Here is a 10,009-nt window from a genome sequence, read left to right as displayed (position 1 = left end):
GAACATTGTCACCCTAGAACATAAAGTGTGTTACCAGCAGGTTTACCAGGTACAAAAAAGAAGGCAATCTATGGACTGGAAAGTTGCAAAATAATCCATTTATATGTTTTTGATACACTTAAGGATCTATTTATACATTTTTACTAGTGGATTTGATCCGTTAAGTATATTAATTTTTCCAAACAGATTTACTTTTCTCCATTCTTCCAGTTTTCTTTTTTTATGTTTTGCCCTCCAACTTTGCCCATTGAAACTTCTTAAACCTTAGATTCGTTCCAGAGGTATCTTCTTGCTCTCAGACCATAGGCTTCATAGCAGTGCTTCTCAACCTTTTTTATGGGGCAACTTTAGGCCTTTAGGGAACCCCTACTATAATTACAATATTTACATCTTACAGTACATTATTGTGGTGGTCAGTGAGAAGAATGCCTCTTACGTTGCTTAGCACTGAATGTCACCCCTACACAGAGCCAAAAAGATAATTGGTGTCACCTAAACTAACCTAAAGGGAAAATCTGGTAAATGCTCAAAGAACCCCCAACAACCTCTTGAGGAACCAGAAGAAGCATTGCTCCAAAGTGTAAATAGGAATTGGTTGTACATGTGTTTTCCCATGCGGTGGAGGCATTTACAGGTGTTTTTAATGCCAAAAGCATTAAAAACAATGGCATTCTCTCCTCTAATAACAAAACCAGACCCTTTAATAGGGTTGGGAATTTACTGGATTGGAAATGAGGAAGTAAGTGTGCGTGCCCCCTCTCCAAGTCCACTGGATTCTAGTTATCTAAAAAAAGAGGGCAAAAACCATGAAACTCCCCCCTTTTCTTACAAACAAACAGCCCTTGGTGGCAAGGGCACTTGTTGGGTTAAGAGCCTCTACCCCACAACTTGACCCCTGTGTTGTAAGGTCTGCGGGTGGGAAGCTCTCCTATCCATTAAAAGTCCACTGAAATCTGGTTATCCCGAAAAAAAGCAATTGTTGGTAATTATATGCATCAAATTATAGGTATATAAGGATAGTTTGATAAATCTCACCAAACTATCCATATATACCTATACCTTGATGCATATATTTTGCATTGTAATATATCAATTTTTATATTTGCAAAAACCCAATTGTTGAGATCTATCAAATTATTTATATAGGGCCATACTCTGATGTATACAATCTGCATGGTATTACATTATACTAATAGAGTCTAACCACCTACCAGGGCACCAATTCATGTATTATGCTAGTGGAAACTTCCGTCATCTCTTCTTCTGATCAATATTTCATTCCATAGATACCCAAACTAATATGGGTTGAACATTTTGATTAAATGTGATCAAATAGAAAAAAAAACCCAACAAAATACAATTGTAATACGATTGTATAACAAGATTAAATATATATCAATGCCGGGAACCAGATTGCCACCACCATTGGTATAAGTGGCAAAGCTTGTTTTATTCAGTTCACTCATAAAATTTTCCTGACAATGGAGATTACTTTACATATCATGGAAATAGATCATTTCTACTAACCTAATAGTTTTGTTAGGATGAAGAGAGAAAGAAGTGAGTCCGTTGCTATAAAACACTACAGACGCTTCCTCGTACTTAAATGTGTATTTATAAAGAGGAACATGTTCTGTGTTTAAAGCAGGTTCAAAAAATAGAAATGAAGTTGCAATATACTTTTATATCTTAATATTTCAAATTGTTGACATGCCCTGAAAAAAGTGTGCTGGATGAAGTTCAATGTATCCCGTTTTTGTGAGCCACTCAGTCAAAAAAACAACCCCTGGGTCGAGTTATCATGCTGCCTGTTGTTATTTAAGGTTATCTCACCAACTCTTGTACTTGGGTTCTTTCTCAGAGTCAACTTACTCATGATATTTTGGTATACATTACTCCCTATGCTCATATATAGAATGGGAACCATGTGCCAAATCCTTAGTCTGACTCAATGAACCTTTTATGGAAAGAAGCAGGATGGGGCATTCATAGAAGGTCAATGGGATTTATGTGCCAGATCTCCAGTCTGGATCTGTAGACCATTCGGTAGAAGGAAGCAAAGTGGGGGACTGATAAAAAAGTCAATGGGTAGCATGTGCCAAATCTCCAATCTGTCTTTAAAAATATTTATTTATATAAATATATATATATATATATATATATATATATATATATATTCATTTTATTATAAAATGAAAAATTATAATATATAAAAATAAGCAGTAAAGAACACTCATACTCATGGAAAGTCAATGCAAACCATGTACTAGACCCTCCAATTTGTTTCTATGAATCTTTTATACAACAAGCAGGATGGGGCACTCATAGAAGGTTGATGGGAATTATGTGCCAGATCTTCAATCAGCCTTCATGAATCTTGTATAGGAAGAAGCAGGATGGGACACCCTAACAAGGTTAATGAGAATGATGTGCCAGTCTTTAGTCTGTCTTTGTAGACCTTTTGGAAAAAGGAAGCAGTGGTAGTTGTAGAAGGTAAATGGAAACCATGTACCAGATCTTCAATCTGCCTCCATGAGTCTAGTGTAAGAAGCAAGATGAGACACTCATACTTATGGAAGGTCAGTGGGAACCATGTACTAGATTTCCAGTCTGTCGCTGTAGACCTTTTGGAATAAAGAAGCATGATGGAGCACTCATAGAAAATCATTGGGAACCATGTACCAAGTCTCCAGTCTGTCTCTATGAATCTTTTATAGAAAGAAGCAGGACGAGGCACTCATAAAAGGTCAATGAAGCATGTGCCAGATCTCCAGTCTGTCTCTATTGATCTTTTGGAGGAAAGAAGCAACATAAGGCACCCACAGAAGGTAAATTGTCTTTATTGAAACCACTCTACAGAGGAAGCTACCATTTAACCAACACCAAGAACAACACTTTCACCATGTTTTAATGCATTAGCAAGGCTTCTGGTCTCTGTGAATCATTTGTTAGCACTCATTTGATAGGTATTTAGATAAATATTTGGGGAGGGGGGTTTTGTGGGCTTCTTCAGGTCATCTCCAGTTGTCCAGTTTCAGGTCAAAAAGTTTGCTCTACGAGTTCCTAAAGACTTGAATGATATGGGTATGCATGTCATATAGAAAAGAAAAACATTCTTCTTAGCGTTTGTTGGATGACATAAAACGGAAGTGCAGCGTCTCCAAAAAATGTACCACTTTTATTTACATAGCAATAACATTAAATTTAGAGTCAACATGGTGGAGTTAACTAAACTAAACTAAGACATATAATAAATCAAGTTCTGCCTCAATTGTAACTAAAACCCTGACCCTTTAATGGAATGGAACTTGTACAGTCCATTTGTGGCAGTCTTGTTCTATAACAGAAAAAAAATTTCTGGGTTCAGCTGTAGGGATGTCAACGGAAATGTCTACATTAACATATATTGATTGTGTAAGTCTAAAAAGGAACACACTCAATGAAACATAAAATATTGGAGCCCTCTCCAAAGGAACTTACAATCTACTATATACCTTATGCACTAATGGAAGTCTTGTATTTGTTTACCAAACACCAAACGCTCACTCCTGATCCTGTTAGTAGTCAAGCAGAACTCTCCAGATGCTGAAATGCTCCATTGACTTAGATGAAAACATTTCAGTTCAGGATGGCCCACATGGGGAACTCCCTGGTCAAACCAGTTAAGTGACACTCACCATCACAAAACCAAGGGGTGAGATTAAAATGTTCTTGGAGCACATTGTTTTGCATCACTAAGTGCCAACAAAGTTTGTATCTATATATAAGAGAATTTTTCACCCAGTGCACATTTACCCTGGGACAAAGAAGTTAAGCATCTAGAAACCAACCAACCAACCCGAGTTACCCAAGCTACTAAGCTAATGAGAAAAACACCATACGCAATCACTGAGCTTGGCGTACAGCATCAGAAACTTTTGCCTTTGTCTTAAACCAGGTCAATTTACAAAACATGGAGTAAACTGAGGTCAATCTGGAGCCATTGCACAATGCAACCAATCATGTTAACTGCTGAACTCAGCAATAAGATTATTTACATTAAGTTATATATCTAAAGGAGAAAAACACAATGTGCTTCCTTATTACACCCAAACAGAAATTGTTGCAAATGTAAAATAAACAACTGCATAGTAATATAAAAGGAATTCCTTAGATTGAAAAAAGACACGTTTATCAAATTCAACCGAAACATCAATGAATAAATAAAACTAAAACATGCATCCAAAAAAAACCTAAACTAACAACTGATCAAGGATGAAACAAAAAAAAAATAGTTTCAGTTCTATGAAGGCAACTTTCCCCATAGGCCAGTGTGTACAGCACTCGTTCATTCTTCCTTCACTGGAAACAGTCATGAAAAATCCCTTTGCTGCTGGTAAATTTACAAATAATTACCTTACGTATTCTTTGCTTCCCCAAGCTCTATCCTAATTGTACAACCGGTTTTCCAAATTTTCTGCACTTCCAGAGCTTTGAAAAATGGAGCAGAGTGCCAGTGGAGCGAGAAATTAAATCTTAATTTGTATTTAATTCTTCTTCTCTAGCCAAACAATCGTTTAACCCAGGCAAGGAGGGGGTTGCATTTACCAGCAAAGTTAAGCTACATGCAAAATCTTCACCAATGTTTCTCAACCTTCTTTCAACTAGCCAGCAATGTAAGAGGCATTCTTCTCACTGACTACTACACTGATGTGCTGTGATCTGTGGATATAGTAATTATTGCAAGGGTTCCCTGAAGACATGAAAGTTATTTCAAGGGTTTCCCCATATTAAAAAGGTTAAGAAGCACTGCACTAGATAATGGTCACCCAAGATGAACAACGCCAATTAGGGGATCGCTAAATGACCAAGCAGGGGATGACCATTGTCATGGATGGGAGAACAGCCGAATGCCTCCTGCTCGTCCTCCCTTCTCTATAGAATTGAATGGTGATGTGTGTACAGAGCTGGTCCTTTCTACTGTTGCTCCATGTGATTGTGAAAGATTGTTTCCAGCAACAAAAATTTGACATGTGAACAAAGCCTTTCGATAAGGATGAATAACTAATTCATTAGTTTCAGCTAATCTTTTCCCATTGGTGAGATTTGGCACAAGTACTATTAGTTTTCATCCCAGGAGAAATTCAGGTGTCTGTACAGCTTTCCTCTGACTTCTTTTATTGATCTGTCCTGTTGGATCACTAGGGGGAGTTTCAGACCTGCAGTGGGAGAAAGTAGTCTGTGTGGCCCCTGGGAGCTGCCACCTTGCCAGCCAATTGGCTGCTTGCATTGTAGCATTGGTTCCTAAAGAACCAGCATCTGCAGATTGGACGGGGCTGGCAATGAACGGTAAAGAACCACCCACTGCCGCTACCATTCATTCTTCTGGGCTAGATATAGCAGTAGCAGTGGTTCACTGGCAAGAGGAAGCAGTAACCGCACCACAACCTCACTGCCAGTCTGATCATTGCCTAAATAACCAACAGGAACCAATGCTGTTGTTACCGAATGGGGATGCCCTGATGGGGCATCTCCTGGTTAACCTCCTGTCCTCTCTATAGGACAGAACAGCACTGTACATTCTCCTTGCTTTTGCTGGAAGCAATCACTAACAATCCTATTTTTTTGCATATCTTTGAAGATATCTTCTGATGAGTCTCTAGGGCAGACATTGATGGAAGTTTACTCTAATGATGATGACCTGAAATGGAATTTTTTTTTTTTGCTATAAGGTGTTTTAAAAGGTATCATACAAAGAAAAAGCTTCGTGGTTAAAACAATTGTTAAAACTGTATTAAGAAAAGTTTAGATGTGATTTAGGAGATTAGATTTGGATCTTCTGTAAGCATGTTCCTTCTTTACACAAGGGCGTGAAGTCATCACATCTAAAGCTGCGTACACACGGCAAATTTTTCTCGCCCGATAATCGGTATCGGCCAATTATCGGGCGAAAATCTGCCGTGTGTACAGTCGGTCGTCGTCCATCGTCCGACGACCGTCCTGGCGGATCCATGGACGATGGACGACAACCGATCGTAATGAAAGGGAAGGGGAGAGCGCGCAGCAGGGGGCCGCTCCGTCGCTCTCCCCCTCCCCTCTCCATAGAGCATGAACGGTGCTGTATGTACAGCATCGTTCATGCATCGTGCAGTCTTTTCTCGTTGGAAAGGATCGTGAAAGATCCTTTCCAACGAGAAAAATTGCAGGTGTGTGCGCAGCTTTATAGTCTCTTCTGTTTTTGTAAAGACAATAGACAGTGAAACGTGTATATCTATCCAAGGACCTTTGGATAGTTTTTAGGGAAGTCAGAGTTCTTCTGTAGACAAATAGAGAACTTTCAAGCTAAGCCAAACATGTTCTGTAAATGAATAGATTAGATTTACATAAGGCAGGTCAGATGGATTGAACCAAGTGCCAAAGGTATGTCAAAATAAGTATTTTTGAGTACTGTTTGAAAAGTGTTAACAAGTTGTATAACATAAAGACATTGCCCCTGATTCATCAAGCAGAATCGGATGATCGCTCGCGCATTCGTATTTGTGATCCGAAATCGTACGCCGTTGCGCTATTCAGCAACTGAAAAAGCTCGCGGCCGGAGCCACGCATCTCCGGCAGCTTTACACTGGCAAGCTTGCATTAAAAGTCACTGTTCCCCTAGCCTTAATTGGCAGATTCGCGCCCCCTATTGCTCATTATTATGAAGGCAGGAATCTGGCTGGCAGTGAGGAGGCGAGTGTACGAGCGCACTCAAATCCGGACTGCGGGAAACCGCGCTCGCTGGTCGCGCGTACTTTCGCGCTTCCAGCGAGCGCGGATTTTATTGAAGAATCAGGGGCATTATGTGCTCAAGGCTAATGCTAGTTGTATCATAAGAATCAGTGGAACATTCAACATCAATCTATATGTAAAAAAGACATTTATTATTAAATTTGTTCATGAAAAGCTTTGTTTGCACCATCCAGGTCTAAAAGTAATTAAAAGAAAGGTACAACAGCATAATACAATATCATACAAACTAAAACAGAATAATACAATATCATGAAACCTAAAACAGTATAAAACAATATCATATAACCTAACACAGCATAAAACAATATCATATAACCTAAAACAACATAAAACAATATCATGTAACCTAAAACAGCATAAAACAATATCATGTAACCTAAAACAACATAAAACAATATCAGACCACCTAAAACAGTATAAAACAATATCATACAACCTAAAACAGCATAAAAAAATCTCATAACCTAAAACAACATAATACAATATTATAAAGCTCTCGTGTCATAGTGTTTGCCATGTATGTGTCACTTACCAGTAAAGTCTGGAGAATGATCTAAATTCTTTTCCTATTATTAGGGCTGATATGGATTTTTTTTCCACAGTCATGCACTGTGGAGCAACATAGACTAACACTAATCCTAGTGATGGAGTTATTTTTGCAAGAACTAATGCCTCTGGCACTCTCGCAAAAATTTCCTCGAACTTCCTCTATCTTCGGTTTTGCTAAAATTATGCGGAATCATCGGAAGACAAAGGAAGTTATAACGGGAGGATTCACAGGGGATTCACAGGATTCCCTGGGAATCCTCCTGTTTGCAATCCGCGGGGCACCAGAGGTTATTCAACCTCTAGTGCCCCGGGGATCGCACACTGTTCTCAATGAATGCAGCCACGGTGATCGCACACTGAGCTAATCAATGAATGCAGCCAGCGCTGCAATCATTGATCAGCGCAGTCCGCAATCTTTTTTTTTTTAAATGTTTTTTATTTATTTTTTTTAATTCGTGCTCGATCGGTGAATGTACACCAGCCATTCTCGCTTACAATTTCGGTAAGCAAGAACGGCCAAATTCGCAGCGAGATCGAGTTTTAAAAACTCGCTTGCTCATCCCTAGTGGGTATAACTGCAATCTCGCCCACTTCTTGGCAGGGGGGTGAGGTTAGCCCCAACACTCCATTTCTGGAGACATATTTCCTAACTCCTACAGACGTGTTACAAATCCTTCGTTAGGTGAGTCAGTGCACAAATCTGTTTGCTTTCAGCATGTACGCATAGTGTTGAAATCTTAGGTATAAAAACCTTAAAGGTGACAGTTATATACACACTAGCTGACACCCCAGCATTGCCCAGGTATTTATTTATTGCAATCTTATATTAAACAGGAAAAGGAATCAAATAAAGCTATAGTGACTTTCTTGTCTACGATGTTGTTTTATTTTTTTTGCCTTTGATTGCACTCGGCCAATTGCCTTATGTTTTCCCGAAGGATTTATTACAGGCCAGAAATTTGAAAAAAAAAAACCCCAAAAAATATGTAAAAATATAAGCAAAAGGCACACTGTCACTGAGCAATACATACATACATACATACATGCAAATATACCTCTGACATATACCACAGCGATGTACAAAGATCAGCGGTGCACTCACATGAGACTGTGTCATATGTCTAGCAAGTCTGGTTTAAATGTCTCGATGCGTTTCCTAGTGATGACATACACACACACACACATACATACAAGCAATTTTATATATATAGATTTATATAGTTCTGACATATACCATAGTGCTGTACAATGAAACACTGAGCTAGACCCATCAGTCTCTGTACAGAGGAGCTGACACTCTAATATCCCCCCACAGTCACACACTATTATTATACATTTATATACCTCTGACATATACCACAGAGCTGTACAAAGATCAGCAATGTCATATGACCAGCAAGTTTGGTTCAAATGTCTCCATGCATTTACTAGTGATCACCAAATATAGCTCTGACATATACCACAGCGCTGCATAAAGATCAGCAGTGCACTCACATGAGTCTGAGTCATATGTCTAGCAATGTTGGTTTAAATGTCTCCATGCATTTTGGAGTGATGACATACACACATACATACATCCATCCAGGTATAGCTCTGACCTATAGCACAGCGCTGTACAAAGATGACAGGTGCACTCACATGAGTCTCAGTCATACGTATAGCAAGTTTAGTTGAAATGTCTCCATGCGTTTTCGAATGATGGTGGAACATACACACATACACTCACACATCCAATTTTATATATATAGGTTTATATAGCTCTGACATATAGCATAGTACTGTACAATGAAACCCTTAGCTAGACCCATCAGTCTCTGCACAGAGGATCTGACACTCTAATGTCCCGCCACAGTCACCCACTATTATTATACATTTATATACCTCTGACATATACCACAGTGCTGTACAAAGATCAGCAGTGCCATGTGTCTAGCAAGTTTGGTTTAAATGTCTCCAGACATTTCCTAGTAATGACATACACACATCCAAATATAGCTCTGACTTAGACTTATAGCACAGCGCTGTACAAAGATGACTGGTGCACTCACATGAGTCCAAGTCATATTTATAGGAAGTTTGGTTGAAATCTGTTGATGCGTTTCATCCGAATATAGCACTGACATATAGCACAGTGCTGTACAAAGATGACATGAGTCTTAGTCATATATATGGCAAGTTTGGTTAAAATGTCACCATGCGTTTTGGAGTGATGGTGGAACATACATACACACATACATACATACATACACATACATACATACATACATACACACACACACACACACATACATACATACATACACCCACATACATACATACATACATACACACACACATACATATATACACACACATACATACATACACACACACACACACACACACATACATACATACATACATACACACACATACTTACATACATACATACATACACACACACACACACACACATACATACATATATACACACATACACACACATACATACATACATACATACACATACATACACACACACACACATACATACATACATACATACACACACACATACATACATACACACACATACTTTCATACATACAGACATACATACACACACACACATACATACATACATATACACACATACATACAAACATACAGACACACATACATACATACACACACACACACACACACACACACA

Source organism: Pyxicephalus adspersus, chromosome 9, assembly GCF_032062135.1.
Source record: "Pyxicephalus adspersus chromosome 9, UCB_Pads_2.0, whole genome shotgun sequence".
In the NCBI taxonomy this organism is placed as follows: Eukaryota; Metazoa; Chordata; class Amphibia; order Anura; family Pyxicephalidae; genus Pyxicephalus; species Pyxicephalus adspersus.
Note: the sequence above shows the minus strand (reverse complement) of the source record.